The sequence below is a fragment of the Balaenoptera ricei genome, chromosome 6 (genome assembly GCF_028023285.1).
Source record: "Balaenoptera ricei isolate mBalRic1 chromosome 6, mBalRic1.hap2, whole genome shotgun sequence".
Classification (NCBI taxonomy): domain Eukaryota; kingdom Metazoa; phylum Chordata; class Mammalia; order Artiodactyla; family Balaenopteridae; genus Balaenoptera; species Balaenoptera ricei.
Window position 1 is genome coordinate 8,307,273 of NC_082644.1, and position 26,947 is coordinate 8,334,219.

The 26,947-nt window shown below is 49.5% G+C and overlaps 1 protein-coding gene across 2 annotated transcripts in view; it reads right to left on the bottom strand.

Annotated features, from left to right (window-relative positions):
- BLK (BLK proto-oncogene, Src family tyrosine kinase) overlaps positions 1–18,013 on the bottom strand; it is a 69,896-nt gene extending 51,883 nt beyond the window's left edge. For both annotated transcript variants that reach the window (XM_059926208.1, XM_059926206.1), the window contains exon 1: positions 17,900–18,013. The gene's annotated coding sequence lies outside the window, so the exon portion shown is untranslated. The remainder of the gene's footprint in view (positions 1–17,899) is intronic.
- Between the last annotated feature and the right edge of the window lie 8,934 nt (positions 18,014–26,947).

A 26,947-nucleotide genomic window follows, 5' to 3' on the forward strand; every position in this document is an offset into this window, starting at 1 on the left:
ACCCGTTGGAAGAGTTGGCGTCTGCTGCTCGGGCGAAGAGCGGGTCTCCCGGGTCTGGAGTCTGAGAGTAATTCTCCCAAGGCTCCTTTTAGGGTGGTGCTGAGTGCAGTGGTGGGCGGCGGTCTCAACAGCATTGCAGCAATGATGCCACAGTGAAGGGCCTGCCTTGTTTCTTACAGGAGCCTTGTGTCCTTGCCAAGCTGGGCGCCCGGGCCTGATTCAGGAATGTGGTTCCCTGAACAGCCCAGGCACTGAGATCCAGACACAAGCTCTCAGCCCAATAAGCTCGACACAGGGGGAGCACCCAAAGTACCTAGATTTCATGTTTCTCAATCTTATTAAACCCATTTCCTCTTTTGAGAAACCAAATCACACTCTCCCTTTTCAAGATTTCAAGATAAATGTTGTGCATACAAATAAATCTAAGAAGTTACAAATGTGAAATGTGCCTTTTCAAATTACAACGACTCCTTTTACACGGAGAATTGATTCTTCCATGAAGCATTGAATAGAATCTAGATGGAAATATTGTGTCCTCCTCAGCTTCAATTCACCAAAGAATTAGGGCTTTGGAGTTTAATTCTTATAACATTGTGATGTGCTATTATCAACAAATAAAGAAATGAGACTTAAGGGTATAAGTCCCCTACTGAGATAGGTGAGGCTGGCAGTATAGTGTGAGGTCAAACAGTTGTTATTTCAGGAAGACATTTGGTGACATGCCCGAGGTCCAACAGCCAGGAAGCGGCAGGACTGAACCTTGAACTTGGGCCCTCCGTTCCACAAGCCCAGGCATCCAACCTCTCAGCTATAGGACCTCTCAGCCACGGCTGCTTTGTCTCTCTCCTATGCCCAAGTCCCTTCCCCTGCCTTGTACATACAACACACTGAGATAAAATTAAATAATCCTTCCTAACCATCGGACTTGGTGAGTCCAAATATTTCAGGGTGGACGGATCCTTTTGGGAATCTGATGAAAGCCATAAATGCTCTTTGCAGAAGAATGCTTGCGTCCACACAGTTCAGGGAGCTCACGGATCCCGTGAAACCTAAGAGGGGTCTGTGGTCTCGAGGTCAGAACTCCTGACTTAATCCATTAAACACAGAGCTACTCATACCCGTGCAGACACACGTGAACATACTCGACCATCCCCTGCACCTGAGCGATCCTGAGAGGGTGAGCCTCTTTAAATTCTGTACCCTCGGAGCCCCACTTGCCTCACCCTGGTCCTGGCGCAGCAGCCCAGGTAACAAGGTGTGCAAAGAGGCCAGCAGAGAGTGGCCTTGACAAGGCACCCGAGATAACTTCTTTCTACCCCCATGGTTTTAGGAAGCATCAGGGCTTTGGTGAGGGGGCACCCACAAGCCACACAGTGGCCCATGGGGAGCCGAGGGGCCATGGCAGAGCCTCCGTGCTCCAATCATCTCGTTCAATTTAGTTCTCACTTCTGTACCTGGAGCTGGGTGCAACTGTTCCCCCTTTACAGAGAGCTAGGTCATTTGCTCGACCCTCCCAGATCCCCCGTAAGTGGCAGAGCCTGGTCCCAGTGCAGGATTGGCTGGCCCCAAGGCCCAGCACCTTGCCCTGGTCCACTCTGCCTTGCAGGAGCAGAACATGCTGAAGACCTGGTGACACCCCATCTCCTTCCACAGGGGCCCCCATTAAAGCGCCGCTGTGGCCATGGTCCCAGAGTCCACTGTGACTAAGGGTGATCGTGAAATCTCACATGCTTTTCCTCCTTCCAGCTTTCTTCCTCATGTCTTAAGCTTATTTGCATTCAAGAATGTGTCCTTGTTTCTGTCCCTCAAGAACCACTCCACAGGGAATTCACCCTGCGCTGGGCACTGTTCTGGGTGCTGGGACCCAGAGGGGAGGGAGGAAGGGCCTGGTCCCTGTCCTGGAGGAGCCCAGGTCCAGAGGGGCAGCAGACCAGCAAGCAAATAGCCCTACGCCTGTGCTGGAGGCCATGGGGACACAGGGATGGGTTTGGGCACTGGTGGCAGAAGAGAAGACATTGGTGCTGATCCTGAGAATCAGGACAAGCGGGACTTGCCTGGATGAGGAAGGGGGGAGGGGCCCCAGTCAGAGGGCCCAGCAGGAGCGCGGCCCCGTGGAGGAGGTCCAGAAGCAGTGAGGGAGCCGGAGATATGACAGGGAGGGGACTGCAGGCCCAGTGGTAATCTCCGCTCTCTAATTTTGATCTTCATCTAAGTGATGTGATTTTCATCTAAACGCTATCTCCCCACAGCTTCATAATTCTTTCTTCTTTCTCATCTGCTTCCGCAGCGTTTCTCTAATCTGGCTGAGATATCACCTTCGAACAAGGGCACACCTGCTCTGCCGGGCCTGTTGGGGGTGTGTGTGTGTGTGTGTGTGTGTGTGTGTGGTGTGTGTGTGTGTGTGTGTGTTGGGGAGGTCAGGCTTCTCTGTCTCCCTGGTACCTTTCCAAACACCTGACCCTCTCATCTGAATGCTGCAGATTCTAGGGCAGTGCAGGAGCTGGCTCTTCAGGAGCCCCAGTCCGGCTCTGCATCCCTCTGGAGATGCTCCGCTCATGGGAGAGCGCTGGCCAGCACAGCTCACTGTTGCTTGGCTGACCACAGATTCTGTGGGGATGGCTGAGGAGTTCATCGGGTATTCCATGCCGGGTCTGGGCCCTCCCTGGCCTCCACGCCCGGCCTCTTACTTCCTCACCGGTGAGGGGCCAGTTGTGGGTAGCTAGGCATGTGCTGGGGGCCCAGGAGCCTGAACCAGCGCAGTGAGCTCTGCTAGGAGACAGAGGTGGGGTATCGGCCCTAAGTCCCCTGACACAGAGTGAGGGCTCAAAAAATGTGTGCTGCATGAAAACATAAATGAATCATGAGAAATACCACGCGGAGAGGGAAATAAGGAGCTTTCTGGGAATAAGGTGGGGAGCCGGGAGAGAGGATGGCAAAAAATGCAAGAGGCTTGCTGGGTTCCAGAATGCTCAAAGAGAGGGTGGGACCCCCGGGCCATGGAAGCCAGTTTTCCTAAGCATGCTCAGGTTTTGACCATTTCTGCTCCAAGGCAGGATAAGCATAGTTTTGTTTTGTTTTGTTTTTTTAGCTTTTTACTTTGGAATAACTTTAGGTTTACAGAAAAATTACAAAGATAGGATAGAGACTTCCCATACATCCTTCACCCAGCTTCCCCTAATGTTGGCTTCTTTCCCAACCATGGTACATTTGCCAGAACTAAGAAAGGCACATCAGTACAATGATAGTCATTAAACTCCAGACTTCATTTAGACTTCACCTATTTTTCACTAGTGACTTTGAGGTTGTTGTTGTTCCAGAATCCAATCCAGCCCGGATGTGAATTCTGGATTTAGTTGTCATGTCTCCTTCCTCTCCTCTGATGTGTGACGGTTTCCCCATCTTTACTCATTTGTCATGACCTTGACAATCTAGAAGGTCAAATAGTCTGTAGACTGTCCCTCAATTTGGGTTTGTCTGATGTTTTCTTATGACTAGACTGGGATTATGGGTTTGGGGGAAGAATAGCACACAGGTGAAGTACTTTTCTCCTTGCAGACAAAGTTACGCAATAAATACGTCTTATCCCTGGAGATGTTAACCTTGACTTTGTGACCAGGATTCTCCACTATAGTGTTACCGTTTTTCCCTTTCCATACACTCTACTAAGTCCAGTTCTCACTTAAGCTGAGGGGAATCAAGCTCCCTTCTGGGAGGGAGGAGTATCAACATATATTATATGGAATTCTCTATAACTACAGAAGCGCGGTGATAACTCTTTAGTTCATTGGCAATGTGGGCAGTTGAGGCTAAACACAGTGGTAAACACAGTTAGGAAATGACTAGAAAAGTTGTCAAAATCCTAGAATTTTTAAAATCCTTTCAAAATATGTTGTCAACTGTTCTTTCCTTTTCACAGTTGGTCAGATAGATCTCTTAGCCCAAAAGGTCATCGTTAAACCTATTCCATCACCCTACCCCCAAATGTCTGAAAAATGGAAAACCTTATTTAAAAAAAAAAAACAACCCAAAATGAAACAAAAGCAACAGCCAATCATTGACCTTGAGCCAGACACCCCCGCGCATCACCGCTGGCCTCCATCAGCTCTGCACCGTGGTACCTTTACTCTCGTTTATAGGGAGGCTCTTGCCTGGAGCCCACAGCTGCCGTGAGAGCCCACGCATCTCGCCACCACCCGCCTCAGCCTCCTCCTGTCTTTCCTCCGTGGCACATTCACCACCTTTTCCAGCTTAGAAAGCCTGAGAAGCAGAATCTACCCTGGATGGACGAACTTTTATAAATCAAAAAACTCTCTAAAACAGAAATGAACAAACAAAAGGGCAATCTGTTCATAGCTGTGGCTCGGATCCTAAGAATGTCTTCTCTCTCCGCCCATAACCCCCATAGCGATGTTCCTGCCCGGTCTCCCACCCACAGGCCTCCGGGCGCTGTTGGCACCATTTGAGGAAATGAGATGTTCGGGAAGGCGGAGACTGCATCTTACCTTGGCAGTGCTCAGCGGCCGCTCACCATAGCTCTTCAGGTCCCCGCGCCTTGTGGGGCAGTGTCCTTCCAGCTACAGCCAGCAGCTCAGAAGCAATCCCAAAACAGGAGCCCATCCCAGGTGTCTCAATCAGTTCAGTAGCTCGTAGCTTCCTGCTGACGATGGCAATCACCCGGCCGAGGTGGCAGGCTCCCCGGTCTGTGGTCACAGCTGCCCCCAAGGAGCCCCGCCCCTCCCGCCAAGCCCTTCAAAAGCTTCCGTGGGCTCACTGGGTCCAGGAAAAAGCCTGTGAGGCAGGACCACAAGCAGCTGGTCTTTGTCTGGGCCTGGGCCACATCGGTAACAACGCCCCTCTGCCACTGGGAAATTTTCTCATGGGGTTTTGATTTAACAACACATATGTTGTTTTTCCTGCAGCAAGCCTGGCAGAGTCCGTAACCTCCAAGCTAACTCTGCCAGGTACTGCGCTCTGCTTTGCAGCGTTTGTCTTCAAGGCAAGAAGGAGCTCGGGCTCTGCTGCCTTGTGCCATCTGGGTGAGCAGGGTGGCCATTCTCCCAGGCTTGCTGGTTTTTTCTTGTCTTCCAGATAGTCCTGAATGACACCTAGCCCATGGGATACTAAGAGCACAAATGATAGAATGAGTGAGAGGCGGCACAGAATTAGCTAATTCCCTTGTTTCTAGCACCCTAGCCAGTCCTTGATTTTGATCTCAGAGCCTCTTCAGTTGTGCTATTTCACTCAGCTATGAAAACTCAGAGGAGCAGAGAATGAAACAGGTGATGGGGAAGGACCCTAACACCTAGAGTGGTGAGGTGCTGTCCTGTACCACACCGGCGGAGGGACCAATGGGACCAAGAAGGTTGCTGAGATGACCTCTGGAGACTTGCTGGTCCAGCCAGACGTGGTGAGCCACTGGTCACCTGCTTTCTGATGCACAGACAGAAGGGAGCCAATGGGTGGCCTCCTCTCCTGCCTGTATGTCCGGGAACCTCAGTGAGGGTGCGGCAGGGATAGAATTCAGACAGGTCTGCTTCTACTCCTGCCCTGGGACCACAGTCCAGAATTTCAGCTTCCTTATGGAGTTTCTCTCCTTGGATTTTAGGACTAAGACAATAATTCTCTGTGAGCTCCTGGTAGGAAAGAGCTTTTGGACAGATGTTCATGGCATCAGCAGCGGCAACATGGAGTTCGTGGGTTCTAAGGCTCCTTGGAAACAGTCTGCTTCATTTCTCCCAAAAGGTTTTTTGTGAGAATAAATGGATTAAGGTATAAAAATTTCTATTACAGTACTTAGCACGTAGTGAACTCCAAATAACTGGTAGCTGATGCGAATATGCCTAATCTAAGTCCCAAATCTGATCTTTTTAAAAAAACTGCTTTGTCTTCTTCCATCCTTGAGAGCAAAGGGCCCAGAACAGGGCCCAGAACCAGCTGTGCTCAGTGAATCATAGGTGTTATTATTTTTGTATTCACTTCCTGACACTTGAGAGTTGGACCTAAACATTTAAACACAAGTTCAAGGACTCCCAAGCTTATGATTTAAAAGTTACTATTTGAGATGAGATGATTCAGTCTTGTTGTTTCAATTCAGTTAACACAACAAACTTTGGTGACTGTTCGCTCTAAGCACACACCAGAGGCCAGGGATACGGATATAATAGGCACGGCTCTCCTCTGAGGGACTCAGTCTAAGGAGCCTGGGAAGGGGTCTGGTAGACAGACAAGTATCATGGGATGTGGTAAGTGCAGCCATAGACGCCTCAACAAGGCACAGTATTAGAGCAGAGGCAGGAACAATAACTCCATCAGTGATTATTGGGGGGTGTTACCAAGGAGACGGCTTTGAACATGGTTTATCACTAAGGATCCTGCAAATTCTCAGAGGCAGACACCTGGGTTGAGTCTTTTACTAACCAAGGGTCCAGTGATGCTGTCTGAATTACATCTAATTTTTTTTTTAATCTGTGGGGTTTGAATCTGTGAGTTTTGAAGAACTTTAAATACTTGGACCCAAGGATACAGAGAATATAGCAGGGAGCAGGAAATCCACCTTTCTAAAGAGAAAATCCATTTCCTCAAACTCCGACTGATCTATTCAAGGTTAGGGTGAGAGGGGATGTGAGAAGTTTGCAGGGAAGGGAGTTCAGGTAAGCTGGTTTTTACATGATCTGGGGAAAAAAAAAAACTTCACCTTTCTGTCCACCCCCAACAGACAGGGGTCGGAAAAAAAACCGAAAATGTATTCCAGCAGCCACTCAGAAAAGAACAAGGAAATGACCTTGCTCTTGAGTTTCAGTTGTCTAAGCAGAAGTGAAAGTTACTTTCTGCCACTTTCACCCTGACAGAGTCATAGAATCCATGAAAAAGGCAGGGGGAGGTAGGGGGCGAGGCAGGGCAGAAGATGGGCAGCAGCAAGATGTGTTAGGTGAGGCTAGGGGTGTCCTTAGAAGAAACTTTTGTTAGAGAACCCTGGAGAGGGCTCCCAGGGCTGCGCTGAGATTAAACCCCAGCTCTGAAACCCCCAGCTCCGTGTTCAGCCTCGCTGGCTCCCCCATTTATTTTTGCACATTTAAAGTGATTTATGCAAAATTCGGAGCTATCCTTCTATGTGTTTGCACCAGCCTTCTGACATCAGTACATTTCTGAAAAAATCAAAAGCTGTGGGCAATAGAATATTTGAAAGGAAGAAACATTGAAATAATCCAGTCCAAGATTCACTTAGGAATGGTTGTATGAGAAGCTGGTCAATTTCCCCCTGAAATAAACAAGTAGAAAAACCAGATAAAGTTGTTAAAACCCACCATTTAAAGGCACTGGAACATGACCAAAGGCAGAACAACAAATTGAGAAGTGTTTAATCTTGAAAAACTGCTCTTGCATCAGAATGGCCATGAGTCTGTGGTCTTCTTGCTTGGAGTTTCTATCCCTCGCTCCCACACCTTAGCTTGGGTGATGAGAACGACAGCTTTACTCGTGGGAATGATGGACTTGTTTGAGGGCTGTTAGTGAAAACCAACAGCCAGGTGGAGGTGACAGATCTGATCTGGAATGGGGAGGTGAAAACCTGCCATTTATGGGTTAAAAGGTCATGGAATCAGTTCAAGACCAAAGTGAAAAATTGCAGCTTTTCTGGCTTGAGAATATAACTTCTGTTCAGAGTGGCCTGCAGATCACCCAGGAATGTAATGGGGGTAAATCCTGGAAGTAAGTTAAGACAGCCCCCAAAGGGCTGAAATAATAAACTCCCCACATGTCCCTCACTGACTCCTAAAATACACACGAGTCACAGAGACCAGAAAGAGTCCAGCAAAAAATGAAAACCAAAGGAAACCTAAGAACTTACTGTAGATTTGAATTTGTTCCTCCAACCATACACAGCTTGGGCAGCGGAAGGTAGAAGGCTCACATGTTCAATGTCGCTGAGCATAACTTCTCTCCAAATTAAATAGTGCACCAATAGGGAATACCCTTAGGGAGCCAGACTAAAAAACAGAGTAAATTACTAAAAGTAAAAACTACACAGTGATATCAATGGCTGCACACCATGGAGGAGACCAACTTTGCAATTCAAGTGCAGAAAAGTTAATAAAGCAAAACACATCTTTCAGGCAAATGAAACAGAATTCAGATATACAACAGAATTCACTGCAATGTCCAATTTTCAGCTAGAAATTACTAGACACACAAAGAAACAAGAAATTCTGACCAGAAAAAAATCAACATTATGATGCCACATGGATCCAGATGCTGGATTTAGCAGACAAAAGCTTCAAAGCAGCTCCTATAGTTACGTTCGAGAAATTAAAAGAAAATATACTCAAAGAATTAAAGGAATTTATGTTAAGAATGTGTCAACAATAAGGGAATCTCAACAGAAAAATGGGAGTTGTAAAGAAGAATCAAGCGGAATTTCTAGAGTTGAAAACTACAAAAACTGAGTATTTGTTTTTCTCTTTCTGACTTACTTCACTCTGTATGACAGACTCTAGGCCCATCTACCTCACTACAAATAACTCAATTTCGTTTCTTTTTATGGCTGAGTAATATTCCATTGTATATATGTGCCACATCTTCTTTATCCATTCATCTATCGATGGACACTTAGGTTGCTTCCATGTCCTGGCTATTGTAAATAGAGCTGCAATGAACATTGTGGTACATGACTCTTTTTGAATTATGGTTTTCTCAGGGTATATGCCCAGTAGTGGGATTGCTGTCATATGGTAGTTCTATTTTTAGTTTTGGAAGGAACGTCCATACTGTTCTCCATAGTGGCTGTATCAATTTACATTCACACCAACAGTGCAAGAGGGTTCCCTTTTCTCCACACCCTCTACAGCATTTACTGTTTGTAGATTTGTTGATGATGGCCATTCTGACTGGCGTGAGGTGATACCTCATTGTAGTTTTGATTTGCATTTCTCTAATGATCAGTGATGTTGAGCATTCTTCCATGTGTTTGTTGGCAATCTGTATATCTTCTTTGGAGAAATGTCTATTAAGGTCTTCTGCCCATTTTTGGATTGGGTTGTTTGTTTTTTTGATATTGAGCTGCATGAGCTGCTTGTAAATTTTGGAGATTAATCCTCTGTCAGTTGCTTCGTTTGCAAATATTTTCTCCCATTCTGAGGGTTGTCTTTTTGTCTTGTTTATGTTCCTCTGCTGTGCAAAGGCTTTTAAGTTTCATTAGGTTCCATTTGTTTATTTTTGTTTTTATTTCCATGAAATGACATATTTAAAGTGCTAAAAGAACTGTCACCTAAGAATTTGCTATCCAATAAAACTATCCTTTAAAAAATGGAGGTGAAAGAAATACTTTTCCAGATAAATAAAACAGAGAATTTGTTTCTATCTGACTAATACTATGGAAAAAACTAAAGGAAGTCGTTCTAACTGAAAGAAAATTATACCAGATGGTAACCAGTTGACAAAAGGAAATGAAAAGCACTGGCAATGGCAAGCATGTAAGTAAATTTAAGAATATATAATAATAAAAAAAGAATACATAATGATATATTATCTTCTCTTAACTTAACAAAAACATATGATTGCTCAAAGCAGAAATTATAACATCATACTGTGGGTTTGTAGCACATATAAATATATACACCAATAATAGCACAAAAGAGGGGGTAGTGAGAAATGGAGCTACATTGTGCAGAGTTTCTTTTTTTTTTAATTTTATTTATTTATTTATTTTTGGCTGAGTTGGGTCTTTGTTGCTGCTCGAGGCTTTTCTCTAGTTGAGGCGAACGGGAACTACTCTTCGTTGTGGTGCAAGGGCTTCTCATTGCGGTGGCTTCTCTTGTTGCAGAGCATGCGTTCTACGTGCACGGGCTTCAGTAGTTGTGGCTCGTGGGCTCAGTAGCTGTGGCTCGTGGGCTCTAGAGCACAGGCTCAGTAGTTGTGGCTCATGGGCTTAGTTGTTCCGCAGCATGTGGGATCTTCCCAGATCGGGGATCGAACCCATGTCCCCTGCATTGGCAAGTGGGTAATTAACCACTGCACCACCAGGGAAGTCCCCAGAGTTTCTTTTTGTCACCAAAAAATCAGTATTAATTTAAAGTAGATTGTGATAAATTGAAGAGGCATACTGTAATCACTAGAGCAAACATTAAGGAAAGAAACTGAAGAAAGTTAAAAAAGTAAAGAGGAGAAGTGATCTCAGCAAGTTAGCACACTAGGAAGTCCCAATGCTTGTCCTTCACACACACACACACACACACACACACACACACACACACAAACTAATAAAGAACTACAAACAGATGAAATAGCATAGCACTGGCAGAGCTCTGAATGAAAGAAAGAACTTGCAGCAACTCAGTGGGGCACGAAACCCAAGGATGACTGCATAGAAAAGCGTAGGAGGCATCTTCCTGGGATCACCGCATCCCCCAGTCTGGCACAGCTCAGTGGCAAGAGGGATGCCCTCAGCAGGACCTTCCCACATGGGGGAAGGGAGATCAGGAGGACCACAGCAGCCCTTGTCACCACTGAGACACCAAAAGCTTTCACCACTGAGGACTTCCACAGGGTTTGCTGACACTGACGCCAGCAAACGGAGATGCTTGGAATCCATACTACTGTGTCCCCCTGGAGAAGAAGCCACTGCTGCGCTCCCTGCCTTGAAAGGAGCTGCCGTTGCACGCCCCCCAGGGCCAGAGCTGCCATGTCCCCACTCCATCCTCCCCTCTCCAAAACAGTTGTACCCACGGCCAAGACCCTAGCTCAGAAGCCACTCTGTATACGCTTGACATTGGCACCACCAGCACCACAGCAAGTTCACTGTGCCCTGAACCTCAGAGCCATAGTCACTCCATGTGTGCCTGCATCTTGGACACCAGTATCATTGTCACAGCAAGCCTGCCTGCACCCTGGATCTGGAGGCCACAGCCGCCCTGCACATGCCAGACCTGGTCCTATGACCACGGCACACACGACTGCACCTCAGACTCCAGTGCCACCATGGTAGTGAACATGCCTTCATGCCAAACCCAGCACCGAGAGGGATCTTCTTGACCACAACATCCTCCTGTGGGGAATAAAGAGAACCAGAGCATCCCAGCAGCCTTCTCCAAAGAGGACCCCAGCCAACTCTCACCACCACCAAAAACACCCACTGAGTGTTCAGCATGATGGATAAAATAAAGTATACTACTGCATCACAGAATTTCAGAACAATGAAGTAAAGAGAATACCCATCCACAGGCCTCCAGAGAGAAAAACAGGGGACAGAAGACCAATGACCAAAATACAATAGCTTTGGACTCCTCAAAGTAATCATGGAAGCCAGAAAATAATGGAACAATGTCTCCAAAATTCTAAGGAAAAGTTATCTCCAACTTAGAATTCTGTCTTAAGCCAAACTATTAATTAGGAGTGAGAGTAGAATAAAGACATTTTGGGGCATTCAAGGTCTCAAAACATTGGTTCCACGTTGCCTTTCTCAGGAAGGGACTCGGTGATGTGCACCATTAAAACGAAAAAAGAAATCAAGGAAGAAAAAGACTTGAGATCCAAGAAAGAGAACAGCCAAGATGAGAGAGGTGAAAAAGATTCCCAAGAAAATAATGAAGAGAAATCTCAAGAAAATAACTGTGATGCAGGCTTAGGAACAACCCATGCATTTTGGAGTAGGTCAGAGGGCTCTGGGGGATTTCTTCAAGAAGGTGATATTATCATGTTGCCCAATATATTCGAATGTATTAAGAAGAGACTTACACAACTAGGGACAACTAGCTTGGAGGGTTGAATTAATGATAAACACACAGATAATGAAGCAAATGAAAAATTAAGTCAATTATATCCAGGGAAAGTTTATTATTGTGTTTGAAAAAAAAAAGTATAGCATACTACATGGCTCAGCTGTGAGTAGAATTTACGTAATCATAATACAGACACTGAATACTTATAAAAATTACACGGCTCTCCTGGAGAGATGGTGAGATAAGAAGGGTGTGCTGGAGAGATTGAAAAGAGCTAAATTTGCTTCATAATAAGAAATCAAAAGGTCATGTCTGAAACTGAAAAAAATCAAGAAGTAGCAATCTAAACATGCTACTGATATTTGGCGAAATGGGGGTAAATGTCACAAGCATCTGCTGAAATTTCTGAAAGTACGGGCTCTGGGGAGCAGAAAAGAGCAGGCAGCCGGCAGAGGCAAAGGAGCCCTTTTTTCGTGGCAAGCCTCTCTGAGTCTTCAGACTACATACATGTATGACCCTGAGAGACACTAAAACTAGATTTAAAAAAAAAGGAGAAAGAGAGAGAGAGAACAGGATGACACAGGTTTTGGGGCGGGGGGTAGGGGGCGGGGGAGAACTTCTGTACTCACAGGTGGACTATTGCCCAGAAGCAAAGGGAGATTCTGGGACGGCAGCCCTGAAAAAAATCTTGAGGCAGCAAGGAAATGTGATTTTTAGCAGTCATCCAGAAGTTCACCAAATTGCAGTCTTATCCCTAATCCTTGGGAACTCCAATAGGAAAAGGACTTGTTTTTTCAGAAATAGTTCCATTCAAAACTGGAGAGGGTACAGGGCCCATCATTAAGGCTTTGAAAGTCATAACCCCTGGGCCCTAGAGGAGGTGCCTGCAGACAAAAGGCCTGGGAAGCACACAGCAATGACTTCCAAACTTTTTTTATTGTGACCTGCAATTTACATTACAACCCAGTACACACATGTAAATAACTAAATCCAAAGTTTCACCCCAAATTACCTATTCTTACCTTTCATTTATTCTACTGTGTTCTATTCCTATCCCTTCCCCTTTCTTCTGTGTGCTTTGTTTTATTTCATTTTTTAAATGCTGGTTTTGACCTACTAAATTACTACCACTCAGACATCAAGCTTACAAAGCCCAAAACACTGGTGGGAAACATCTCGAAGGGACTTCTGTGAGTCTGGGAAGCACTGGTCCCAGAAGGGAGAGCACAGGGGCAGCTAAGAGTTAAAATCTCAGTGTTGTAAACTTGTTGGCTGTGAGATTCTAGCTGCATCACCTAACCTCCCGGGCCTCAACTTCCTTGTCTCTAAAACTAAGATAACAAAACCCAGCTCTTCAGGTTCTGGAGACGACAGGTCTGCAGAGTGCCTGGCCCTCAAAAGGCCCTCAAAGATGTTCTTTTCTTATAAGTCAAAGGCATGATGCCCCAGTAACATAGACCCTTATGAGTGAGTCCTCACGTGTCCTTGAAATAGCTTAGTGGTCAAGACCTTGGCGTCTGGAGCAAGACAGTCTGGTCAAACCCTGCAACAGACATTTAAAGCACAGACAACTGGGGCAAGTTGCCCGACCTAGCTGGGGAGGACAATAATACCTGTCTCTTAGGGTTTTGTGAGGATTCAGTGAGCTGACATAGACAAAGCATTTTGAATGGTTCCTGACCCGTGAACGCCGTGTAGGCGTTTACCAGTATCACTGTGATCGTGTTGGCTGGACACATGAAACAAGTGACAGCGAGGCAGGCCCCACGGCTCCCGGGAGGGCATGAGCCTGGACGTGTGGCGTGTCCCCACGGGCACAGCTGCACTGTGGTTTGCAGTCAGAGACTATGCTGACAGCATTAAACCTTTGCACTTCATTTTCTTAGGATGGCCTGTTGTATCCACTGCCTCCCAGATAAAAATTGGATGTCACAGGAAGGCTCTCCAGGCACTTGTGAGCATGCGTTCTCCCAGCCAGGAACCTCACTGCAAGTTGGTGTTTAACGGTTCCATTCCTGGCTAAGGCCTTCCCCAAAGCCCCTGGCCTCACCCTGGAGGTGAGGAGAGCGTGGCTATGTCAGAAAAACTTAGCGCCGGTTCCACCGCTGACAAGCAGTGGCCTTGGTCAAGTGACTTCAGTCCTCTGATTTCTAATTTTCTCCTTTTCAAAACGGGGTAGCGATCTCTAGTCTGAAGTAGGGCTGTTATTAAGAATAAATGTGAACGTTTGTACAAAGCCCGGCACACAGTCAGAAAGCCCATTCCCTCTCCTTATTCTGAGTAAGGAACAGATTCAAAAACCAAGAGCCTCTATTACCATGACCTTCTCCTGCCTGTCTAAACATGGGGGCATCCCTGGGTGCGGGCTTTGCTGTTTACAAAGCATGTTTATGATCGTGATCGTACTTTGAGTTCTCAACAGACAGCCCAGCGAGAGAGAACTCCTCACCTACTTCTTACAGATACAGACATTGACTGCCCAATCCACGCGGCTTAGCAGGGCAGCCCCAGGACTCTGGCCCTTGTCCTGCACTGACTTATTCTGTGCCTCTGGACAAAAGGCTGCAGGACCCTGAGCTTCACCTACAAATTCCAGGGAATGGACTTGGTGATTTCTGAAGTCCTCCTAAAGTCTGCGTATTCTGTACATCTCAGAGTTCTGTGGGTGGAATTAGTTTTTGGCTGAACTGTGTCCCTCAAAAATTCATATGTTGAAACCCTAACATCCAGGACCTCAGAATGTGACTGTATTTGCAGATAGGGCCTTTACAGAGGTGATTAAATTAGGATAAGGTCATTAGGGTCGGCCCCAGTCTAATCTGACTGGCATCCTCATAAGAAGTGGAAATGTAGACACACAAAAAGAGACACAGGCCGTGCACATGCACAGAGGAAAGGCCACGAGGACACAGGGAGAAGGAGGCCGTCTGCAAGCCAGGGAGAGAGGCCTCAGAAGGAACCAACCCTGCTAACCTCTTAATCTTGGACTTCCAGCCTCCAGAACTAAGAGAAAATAAACGTCTGTTGTTGAAGCCACTAGTCTGTTTTACTTTGTTATGGCAGCTGAACAGACCAATGTCACTCCTGTGACATTCAACTATGGATGGTCCCAGGCTAAGTGCTGTTGAGGTTAAGTTGACCACCACCGTCTGAGTCACTAGACTAAACAGTTTGGGGCGATCTGTGGAAGATCGTGGAAGTTGTTGTTTTTAGCTTTGCTTTGGTGTTTGTTTCGCTGGTTTCTATGTGCCTCCCCAGATTTCCCTTCCCTCTTCTTCTGGTAAGAGGTGTGCTGCCCGGTCACAGGGAAGGGCGATGGCTCCTGGCCATAATACCCACCTTTCTGACAACAAAGATTGGCCTGCGGAGAGGTCTGGGGCCCCAGCACGGCCAACAAGAGCACCCCTGGGGTGGCCGTGCAGATGATGGTAATGACAGCTGACTTTGATGGCACGTTGCTGTGGTCACCTACTGTTTTTAGCCCTGTACAGCTAGTATCTCCTTGAGTTCTCAGACAATTCTATGAGGTGGTTTATTTTCTATTCCTTGAGAGGCTAAGTGACTTGCCTAAGTCACAAGGTGGTAAAAAGGCTGAGCCGGGATGGATACGCAGAGAGTCTGGCTCCGGCGCCCGTGCTCTCTGCTGAGGACACTAAGCTGGGACCACTGGTGGGTGTTTTCTCACTGCACAGAGGAGGCCTGTTTGGAGTCAGAGAGGCTGGGTCATTCGGGGTGATTGTGCCCAAAGAACAAGGCAGACGCACCATATTTAAAAACCGAATGGGAGGCAATGGGATAATATTGGCCTCCTCTCTTCTCCACGGGCTTCCTCTGCCAGCACTGAGAGGGGACTGGCCCCTGGGTCCCCTCGAAGCCCCTCAGCGTGAGCTGTTCCCTGCGGGACCCTTGGGCAGGTCGTAGCTCACCTGCCCCCCGGCAAGGGTAAAGATCCCAACTCAGCCGACAGCCCCAGGTCCCTCCTTAACTGGCCTTCCTGCCCCTCGGTTGCAAAGGGAGATACTGTTACCCACCAGACAGAGTGCCCATGGGCTTTAACCACGAGCCCACTGTCTCCTATCGGGGAAGGAGCAGGTGCTCATTAGGGACCCCCATCGTTTTAGCGCAGCTGAGACAATGGCGCGCCTTCCTTGAATTGCTAAGATGTTTCTCTATCCCAGAGTTCACCGACCCTGCCTGTATCACCAGAACCCAAACCTCCACTTTTCACACCTGGGGCAAGGGTGAGAGCCGCCTTGCGGAGTCTCTGGGACACCCTTTCCCAGGGGCCAGCAACCTCTCTGTCTTCTAAAGCTCCCTCAGGAAAAGGGCTTTCCCCCGCCCCGGGAATCTCCGCACACCGGGATCCGAGGCCTCGGAGGGTCTGAACTGCTCAAAGCCAGGCCCCCAGTCAAAACACCCAGCACCTCCATCTATGAGGCCTTTGGGCTGGGGCGGTGTCCGCTTGCCTCTACACAGCCACTGCCCCCTACGAAAGAGGGAAAAATGCCCGAGCAGAGAATAAGATGTCCAGAGTCACTGACACCTCAGTGGACAGTAGTCTGCGGCTGCGTCCCTACTGGTCAGCTGACTGGGGGCCAGGCTGTGGATCCAGGAGGTAACGGATGTGGACTTTGTGCTGAGAAGTGGGAACGGCCCCAGAGCCACCTGCAGAGGAAGTTTGGGGTCAGCACTGGGGTGCTCACGGCACTTGGGCGGGGATGGGGGCGTGTGAGGGCGCTTGAAAGGGGATGGGTGGGTGGGAGGTGTGTAAAGAGCCCTGGAAACCTGCGTCCACACCTCAGGAGACCTTCACCGTGTGTGATCCCCTCCTATCTGCTCTGCAGCTCGCGCCACGCTCCGAAACGGGGCGCCTGACTATCCTCACCTCATCCCCACTGGGAGTCAACTCAGCGTCTCTGACCTCACATGTCCAAGACCAGTATCTCAATTTTCCCTCCCAGACCCACTCGTCCCCCAAATCAATGAATCAACACCACCGCTGACTCTGTAGCTCCATCCAAAATGCCCAGAAGTCACCCTCTCCATCTCTTTTCCCCAGTCACAGTGGGTCCTATGTGCTCCGTTTCCACGAGATCTGGCATCTGCCCGCTCACGGCCACCCCAGCGCTCTCACCCCGCGCAAGGCATCACTGGCCTGGACGGTGGCGTTCTCTGGACACTCCCCCGACCCCGGTTCTCTCCCTGAGTCACCCTGTTTTGTTTTCTGGATGGTACTTATCCGTAAGTAAAGTTACCGTGTTGATCGGTTTATCTGATGGTTACTGCCCATCCCCTTCGCTGACTAGAATACAGGTCAGCCCCACAAGAAAGGGCCTTACCGTTCTCGTCTGTCACTGCGTCCCCAGGGTCTCCAGCAGTCCTTGGCACACCGAAGGTGCTCGGTCATAGCTGCTGAATGACTGGAGAATCCTCATCTGGGTCCTACCGTCCCCATTTTCCAGGGTTCAGAGAAGGAAAGAGATCTGCTCGGGCTGCCAGCTGGCGAACAGGAACACCAGGACTGGATCCCGGGGCCCCTGACCCACAGGCCAGTCCGCTTTCCTCTCCAGTGCGCCGCCTCCTAGAAAACTCTTCCCAGACCTCCAACCCACAAGCCCACTAATGACCGGCTTGAGCTGACAGCAGCTGTTCCGGGAGCTTCAAACCCTGAAGGCTGAGCTGCCGCAAATCAGACTCTCTCTGTAGTTTAAAGAGAGATCAGCAACGTCTGCAGCTTGGCGACTCGGGGCCCTCCCTGGACCCCTGAGGGGCCACCCCGGCCTGCTGTGGCCACCCCTGATGGGACACGGCTGAGTCAATGGAAGGGCTTTTGGGGCTGAGTGCCCAGGACGGTCCTGGGCCCCATGCAGAACAGTAGCAGAAGCTGAGACCAAGCCTGGTGACTCAGTGGAACCCAGAGCAGGAGCTCGAAGGCCCAGGGGGAGCAGGGAGAAGGCACAGGCTGCCTGCGTCTTTGGGGCCCCAGCCCTCCTCTCAGGCTCCCAAGAGGGGGATCGCCCCTGCTCTGCCCTCAGTACCCTCCACTTAACTCATTTCTTTCCCCAGACTCCGGTCCTGCCTCAGCCCTGCCCCACATTCCAGCTTAAAACAGTCTCCCAAACAGGACACACGGGAGTTTCTAGCCTACTCGGGGGCCTACAGCCAGAGCGGCCTAAGTTCTCGCTCACCTGCTTCAGCATTGGGAGGGACCACCTCCACACACAGGACTGAATTCCAGGCCCGGAAAGGTACGGGGTAGGGCACCTCTTGCATGGCTCTGCCCTTGCTGGGCTCACACACACTCCAGACACCCAGGTGCAAACACCTCAGCCCCCGGGCCTTGAGGAAAGGTGGGGCAGGTTGTGGAATTTCCCCAAGTCACAAATGGAAAACATTTTAATGTCCCGAGCTCAGCAGTCAGGTTCCCATGCAGGCTGTGGGGCACTTAGGCAAGTGCCCACTCTCTCCTCGGCCCCTCCATCTGCAGAAAGGACAGAGCAAAGTTGACCCTTCGCTGATTTCCTGCAAAAGGAGATGGTATAATCTACTACCCTCTTTTAGCTCCTGAGAAAAGAGGATTGATCACACAGGCCCTTTAATGACAGGGGAGAGAGAGCCCCTGCTGTCTTTCTGTAAGTCAGTGTCAGGGAGGCTAGTGGTGGCCAGACCACGTCCCAGGTGAACTAAGGGAGCCACGTCGACTCGTGCCTAGGACGGGAGAGGACAGACGACCCAGCTCTCAGACTACCCACCCCGTCACCAGCGGCCCATCCGGGACACTCTGGCATCCCCGGCTTAGTTTGTTGCCTTCCATTTCTTCTTTGGCAGAGGAAACTAGACACAAGGGTTTATAAGAATGTGTGCTCATTCATTCATTCCTTTGTTCACTTATGCAAGCATCATTGATTAGTCACCCTCTGTGTCCCAGTCCTGTGCTGGCATTGGGAACATTTCCAGGGATGGAAATGAATAAGACACCACCCCTGACCTCGCAGGCTTGGAATCTATTAGGAGAGACAGACAACAGGTTGGTGACCTCAGGGTGAAGTGTCAAGAGTAGCATTTTGTCTCGGGTGACAGGGAAGCGTAGATGAGCGGTACTGATTCAGGTTAAAGGGGTGGTTACTGGGGAGAGGAAAGAGGGTAATAGAATCCACAATACACGTCGGGAAAGATTAGAGAATCGATGTATTCTAGGGCCTGCAAATAGGTACATCAGACCAGATTTATTAACATCTTCTCTATTCCCTTCCAACACTTAAGTAGATCATACAAGTGTAATTATCTAGCCCAGAGCCTAGTGTTTTGCAGGTACTAGATATGTTTGCATGGGCATGTTGGTATGTGAGTGGGTTTTAGAAAGCTAATGGTTCTTCTGAAGGCAAGATGTCTTTTGTAAAGACATAATGCAGAATAAGATGTTTGGGTTTTTAAAAAATATTTATTTATTTATTTATTTATTTTGGCTGCACTGGGTCTTAGTTACAGTATGCAGGATCTTTAGCTGCGGCATGTGGGATTTTTTTTTTTTTTTTTTTTTTTTAGTTGTAGCATGTGGACTTCTTAGCTGCGGTATCAGGGACCCAGTTCCCCGACCAGGGATCGAACCCAGGGCCCCTGCATTGGGATTAAAAGTTTGGATCACAGCTGTATTTTAAACTTGGCTTCTGCCTGATTTCTTTTGGGCTCCATCTGATTTCTCTTAGACTCTGAGTCCCATAAGACTTGCATTGTTTGCTTAGCTGGACTTCAGGGTAAGAGGGGCCAGTTGGGCGGGCTTGGGTAGGGGGAGGATTTTATAGTTCCTCTAAGATGCTGTTCTCTCCCAACTGCCAATGCATTATTTTTCCCCCTTGGAAAACTTCAAAGATAATCCACCCCCTTCAGCGTACGAGTCCTGACTTGCAAGGATGCAGAAATGTCCACAGGGGAAACTGGCTTGGAAAACTGAGGTCAGGTCCAAGGAGAACAGGGTGGGCCCTACAGAGAGAGAGCATAGTGAGTCTGCCTCACTCGGGGTGCGCCAAGGCGGGAGGCACTCGCTGCAGAATTCCCAGCCCCAGGCTGACCTGACCCTTCTTGTGACAGCTAAACCACCTGGCCTGCATGGACCACGGCCTTCCTGAGGGGCAGGGGGAAGAGTCAGGATGTTAGGTCGTCCTGGCAGTGTCCTGGTCACTCACATAGCTCATGACCCCGGGATGCCAGGCCACTGAGGAAGAATATATCCCACCGTCTCAGTCCATTCAAGCTGTTCTAAGAAAATAGCACAGATTGGGTGGCTTATAAACAATAGAACTTTATTTCTCACAGTTCTGGAGGCTGGAAGTCCAAGATCAAAGCACAAGCAGATTCGGTGTCTGGTGAGGGCCTGCATCCTGGTTCATAGCTGGTGTCTTCTTGCTCCGTCTTCATGGGGCAGAAGCAGCGAGGGAGCACTGTACGGTCTCTTTATAAAGACACTAATCCCATTCATGAGGGCTCCACCCTCATGACCTAGTCACCTCCCAAAGGCCCCAGCTCCTAACACCATCACAGTGGGGATTAGGATTTCAACATATGAGTTTTAGGGGGGGTACGTTCAGACCATAGAACCATTCTGAATATTTTCCTTCTCTTCTCTTTTCCTCCTTTCTTCTCCTCCCCCTCCTCCTCTTCCACCTTCTCCTCTTTCTTTTCCTCTCTCTCTCTCTCCCCCTTCCCCCTTCTCATAAGCCTATGGCATCATCACAACAACCATTTTCAAGGAGGGCTGATTCTGTTTCTAAACATTTTGATCCTATAATGAAGCATTTACCTGAAAGTGACTCACAGGGGGTTCTGCAGAAGTAATTTCTCTGTGTGTTCACCATCTGTCACCCGTCCCTTGGTTTCCCACATCCTTGAGAGCATTAGTAGGCCCATCTCAGGGTGCCTCTCCCTGTCTGCTGCCGGTTCTGTCCTTGGACCAGAAACAGTCCTAGTCATGAGATGGTAGTCAGGGTAGTGGCAGGCTGCGTCCCCGCCAGGACGTGCCCTGAGTCTGTGCCTGAGGACTGTGGCTGAACCACAGGGTATGTTGTTCTACTCCGTGCTCTGTCCTATTTTCCTCGTGTCAGGTTCCAAACAGAGCTACTTCATGTTCAAGGAAGACAAACAAGGCAGCTAAGACATTCAGGAATCCTGCCAGCTTGATTGTTTCTTATTTGCTCATGCTGGGGTTTAGGCTAGAATGAGCAACACGCACGACCCTTCTCAGATGGGGCACAATCAGAGAATCAGTTGGCGCACAGATATGGTAAAAAAAACACATCATTTATTGGGTTCCTACTCTGTGCCAAACTTCTGTCAGGCGTTTTATAGGCATTGCTTCTAATCCTCACAACGACCCATAGTGGGAGGCATTGTTACCCTTGATGTGTAGGTGAGGAAACTGAGGCTCAAAAGGGTTAGATATTTGCCCAAAGCAGCCCAACAGCAAGTGGCAGAGCCAGGATCAGACCCAAGGTTCCCAAAGCCCGAAGTGGGCACTCAGTATACTTCGTCCCCTCCTGGCTGGTCAGGATGGGGTGGAAGAGAAAGTGTGTATCCCATTTGCTTCAACTTCTATGGGGACAGTCAGTTTGAGTTGATTTGGGGAGAGCAGTGAAGTATAAGGGAGATTACGGAGGTCTGTCCTTGCAGTACAATTCTTGGAAAGGGGGTGAACATGAAGACCCACAGACTGGTTTCCCCCAGAATCCCTCCCCAGTGATCGATAACAAGCATGCCGTTATCTTTTTTGACTTGGCCCTGTTTCTGCCTCTAAAGCCCATGCTTATGGTCTAGGTCTTCTTAGTGATAGAAAGATCAACTTTATCCCTGTATGTGACAACTTCTCCTGACACCCATCCTTGGCCTCTGTATCATTAGAGATTGGCTGGTGGAAATGAAAAGAATAAAGTCATCAGCCACTAGGAGCACTGCCGAGTTCGTGAAGCAACTGGGAATCGGCCGTGCTTCCATCAGGGGCAGACTTCTGCGGCAGGCCCTAGACTTCCTCATCCTGCCTTCTGGTCGGGAGCACCTCACCACCCCCACCCCCCCACCCGCCAGATTAAAGCAAGGCAGAGAACAAGCAGGCGCTACCCAAGATATGGGGGTACAGCCTGGCCCGTGAGTGTCTCACCTGCTGGCTCTCACCCCAGCCTCATTGCAAACCCACAGGACTCTTTCTCTCTGTCTATCTGGCCTTGACCTCTTGCTGACCCAGACTTGAAGTATCTGCCAGGCCCTCCCACTTTGCAGCTTCTGGTCCTGCCTTCTGCCCAGCATGATACATTCTATTCGGTGGGTGGGGAGGATCATGGAATCCTGGGTCAGAATCTGCCAGAGCTTGAACCTCTCGTTCCAGTGATTTGACAAAGGTCTAATTAGTAACAGAGCCAGGACCGGAGCCGGGATCTCCCAGTTCCTATCCAAGGCTCTTTCCATCGTTCAAAGGAGGTGAGATGATGCTTAGAAGAATCTAGAAGGCTCTCCTCTGACCATCAGGGCTGCTTCACCTCCATCATTAGTGGCATCGTTTCTGCTTTCCTTCCAGAGCTGGGAGTGCCAGAGAGGCCTCATTCCAGCTGTCACTCAAATGTGCTGGTGCTGGGCCTGGAAATACTCTGCAGCATCTTCTAGATGGTGAGTCTTACAAATGTCCATAAGATAAAAGTGCAAACTCTGCAGGACAAGCCACGGTGGAGAGGAGAGTGACCGGGTGACAAGAGTTCACACTTGCGGGCAGTGTCCTGGGCTTCTTAAACAAACCAGCAAGCCGGGCCTGTAATCAGGCCCACCCTCAATGTTCGAGAGGTCTAAAGCCAACACATAAATGGAGGCCCACGTGCCATGTGTCCAAATATTTGAGAGTTGTAAACGAAGCTAACAAACTCTTAGACAATGTTTGTTCTTTCCTCTTGCCTGGACAAACATATCTTTATAACAACCTCAAAGGCAGGTTTCAATTCCAAATCCTTGGACTCCTGGAACGCCAGGGGCAGGGAGGTGAGGTCTCAGCCCCACCCGTGGCCTTCCCCCTTTCCTTTCTGACCTGAGGGCCCTTGCGCTTATGCAGGAGAAGCCCCATCCTGAGAGTCCAACCTTCACCCACACTCCAGAGACCAGGAAAGAGGCCTGCACAGGCCCAGATGCTGGCCACTTGGGCAGGAAATTCCTGGATCCTGGATGCTTAGAGCACAGAATAGGGAAGGAATGGATTTGGAGTGGGCACGTTCTCTGGCCTCATGGCCCCCTTACCTGGAGGAGACCCAGAGCAGGGCTCTCTAAAGCGTGGGGTCTAAGGCAGGCCCTCTTGCCCATGTATAAGGCTAGTATTACTAAAATGATTTCCATTTTACAGATGAAGTAACTATAACTATAACTTGAGTGACGCCATATAGGCACACGCCAGTCACAGAAGAGCTAGGGCTTCAACCCCAGCCTGCCGGCCTACAGATCCCCTGCTGTGCCCCTTCCCCCAACACCGCTCTCCCCTCGGTCCAGCATCCCCTGGGAAATGCAGTGAGCCACTCCCTGCCAGGCTCTCAACACTTCTTGCCGCTAGCAAGATGGAAACAATCTCTTTATTGGTCTCCTTTCCTCCCGTCTTGTCCCCTCATCCATCCAGGTTTTCTAAGACACAATAGCCATGACCCTCATCCTTCTTAACCCCCTGCCTTCAGGGTCATGTTCAAAGACCTCACCTTGGCCCATCATGCCCTCTTGCACTCTTCCTCTCAGCCATGGTCAAGCCCCTTCTGGCCTGAACACACTCTTGCAAATGCTGTTCCTCTCCTGCCACGCTCCTTGTCAGGCCTCCCCACTGCCTCTCCCAGCCAGCTCCCTCGTCCTCCTCAGCTGGGCTTAGACGGCATCTGTCACCTGCCCAACTCCAGTTCTAAGGTGGATGCTCTTTGTTAATTACTTCCTACACCAATAAACGGCAGGCACCGCACCCGATACTTAGCACCGGCTGGCACAGAGCGAGCCGCCCATAAATGCTCATTGACCCCCCTGGGCTCCCTACAGGATGGCAAGTTGGTCCCCACGTCCCTTCAGTGCTTCTGCCTGAGTCAACCTCTTCTGAGAGATAAGGGCAGCAAAGAGCCATTATCCTTGCCAACATCAATGCCTCCAAATGACAAACACTTCCTGGATCCTCTTAAAATGCCGGGTCCATGATGGAAAAGTCACTCCCAAAGGCAGATGGTAGAAACTAGAGGACTCTGGCCGGGGACTTCGAGCTCTAATCGCTCCCTGGAGCAGGGGAGGGTGTCATCATCCTCCGTGTCTTCCGGAAATAGAGCCAAACAGAAATTTCTTCTTTCCTTCCTTCTCTCATTCAATGAATGGGGACCAAATTTTCATCACCAGCAGGGATACACAGGAGCCTCAGACAAAGGAGTTTGTCCCTGAGTAGCTTAAAAAGGCTGGTGGGAACAGGTAAGACTAATTTAGAGAGTGCTTTGTGCTGTGGGAGCTGAAGACAGCAAAGACCCATCCCAGGTGTGCATTCTTTGCATTCCCTGGGGGAAAGGCGAGTCCTTACAATGGTCTGTCAGGTCCATGGGATCTGCCAGCACCCCTGCCCTGTCACCTCCCTGGCATCATCTCCCACAACTCTCGTCACCCACCCCTCACCCCCGCACCACACTCCCGCACGAGGCACCCCTGCGCAGGCACGTGTGCCCACAAGGTGCCTTCGCATTGGCTGTTCCCTCTGCCTGGAACACCCTTCCTCCCCTCACCTCCTGACCAACTCCCTCATCTCCTTCAAATCTCTGCTCACAAGTCACCTTATTCACGAGGTCATCCCTGGCCATCGCACATGGATCGAGCGCATTGTGGTTACTGAGGCTGCCTTGCCCATTGCTTGGAGGGACCGCGGGGTCAGCGCGGTGCAGAACAAAGTGCCCTAGATTCGGGGTCAGACCAGCTGGCTGACTCTGAGTAAGCCCCCTAACCTCTCCAAGTTCGGTGTCCTCACAGGTAAGGTAGGGAGAATAGATCTTGAGTGCCCTATTTCACAGGACTTCTGCAGGATCAAAAGAGACAATGCCTCACTCATCTTGCCTCTTGAAGATTAAATTGGATCCATAGGACTGATCCAAAAGGCAACTTTAGAATCGGTGTGTTGTCACCAAGTCCAGACTCACTCTCCCAGGCTCGGCCCAATGTTCCCTGATCCAAAGGGCCACTGGGGGGGAAGAGCTCCCAGGTGGCCCGGCTGCTCTGGGCTCCAGCCCAGCCTCACAGCACCTCGTATAAAAGACAGCTCCATTCAGAGCAGGAGACATCAGGTATGTACCCCGAGCACGGGGCCATCTTCTCTTTGTCATAGTGTTTCTTGACATTGCTAATTACAAAAACTATTCGCTGCAGAAAATGTAAAAAATTAATGCAAGTCTGTAGAAGAAATGTAAATCCTCTGTTATTGCGCCATCCAGAGAAAAACCACAGCTAATATTTACATATACCCTCCCAATCGTTTTTCTACACATATAAAAGAATTAGATATTGTTAGAATTAAAGCTTTCATCATGTCTTATTTACTTTGACATTGGATGTTCCAGTCTTATTTATTTAGCATGAGATCATTAGCATTTTCCTATGTCATCAAATGTTTGTTGAGAATGTTATTTGGATGGTTACATGCTATCCTGTGCTAGAGCGCGAGCTATAACTCCGTTGACCCCGTCACATGGTTAGGTAGTAGACTTGAGACTGTTCCAGCAGAGATCGGGCTCTTCTTCCTCGTCTTGCTCATCTCTGCCTTGCCGACTCTCCTGGTCCTCATCCAGGTCTGTATGTACCAGGCAGAATGGGAAGCAGGGGGCAGAGACCCTGCCTGCCCTGGACAGGCTGCCTGTCTGTGTGAAGACAGAAGACAATGTACTCGCAAGAAGCAGGAGCTCCATGCCGAATGAGGGGCTGGGAGGGTGAAGACGGGAGAGAGCATTTCCAGATGGGGTGGGACGGCTCCACTAAGGAGACACTGGAGCATCTGCCACATGCTGGGGCCGGAATACACTGGTGAGCAGCGGGGCAAACGCTGAGTATTCAGCCAGGGTCGTGTGGCCAAGGACAGCCAGCCCAGGAGGATGCCGAGTTCCTGAGTGGGACCACGTCTTCTGCCTGCAGACATGATTCCTGCCCCTCAAAGCCTACAGCCTCGGAGGCAGACAGATACTAATCAAATAGCCTCACAAATAAAGATAAAGTGACAACTGGCCCAGGAAGGAGAGGATCACCTAGTTTCCCTCAGGAGGCAGAAGTGTGGCCTGCCCCGTGCCGGAGGAGCAGGTGTAGAAGGACCTGGAAGAGCATCGGTCTGGAGGGCGGAGCGTCAAGCTAGGCCAAGCCCAAGAGGTAGGCAGAGCCAGACCACACGGGCCCGGTGGCCATGCTGGGTTTTGATCCTGGAAGGGATGGGAGTTGTTGGGGGGCTGTAAGCAGAGAGAAGCCAGGATGGGCTTTCCATGCTGCAGCGTTTGCTCTGGCTATGGAGGAAGGGCTGGCTCAGGGGAAGAGGTGGGGAGCCAAGAGCGGGTGCAGGGCCGTGAGCAAGGGGCTGGCGCTGGAGCTGGGGCAAGCCCACGTGAGCCAGGGCAGTGGCACAGGTGATGGGAAGAAGTGGAAGAATTGGATCCATATTTAGCAGCTAGAGTCCAGAGGTTGGGTCAACGCTGTGACTCTCCAGAAAACCCCTGTTCGAGTACACTTGCTGGTTTAGCACCACCAGCCCGTTCGCATGAAGAGGTGCTCCCATTAGTGGGATGCCTCCTTAGACAAAGTCCTTAGCGGACGTCCTAGAGAAGAGGGAAGGAAGGAAGTGGGACAGGGCCCAGATGGGGAGTTGCAGTGAAGGACACGGGCACCAGGGGGCAGCACAAGGGTCTCAGGCACAGTGGGGGCCGAGTCCCACAGAAAACAAGGCCAGCCACCTTGGGTCACGTCACTTTGCAGTGTGTACACCTACCCTGGAAATAACGACGCCTGCCCTGCACCCCCAGTGCTGTTGTGAGCATGGCAGATGAGATAACTTTGAAGGACCCTGCAAACCCCAAGAGTCTGGGAAAAGAACTTGGCCATGTCTAGGCTGCCGCAAGAGTAAGGCAAACTTCCAGTAGTCAGCCCTGGGGGACAGAGGTCCCAGGAGGAAGCAGAACACCCCTCACCCCCTCCCTCCCCTACCCCCATCTGAACTGGAGTCCCCTGTCTGCCGTCAG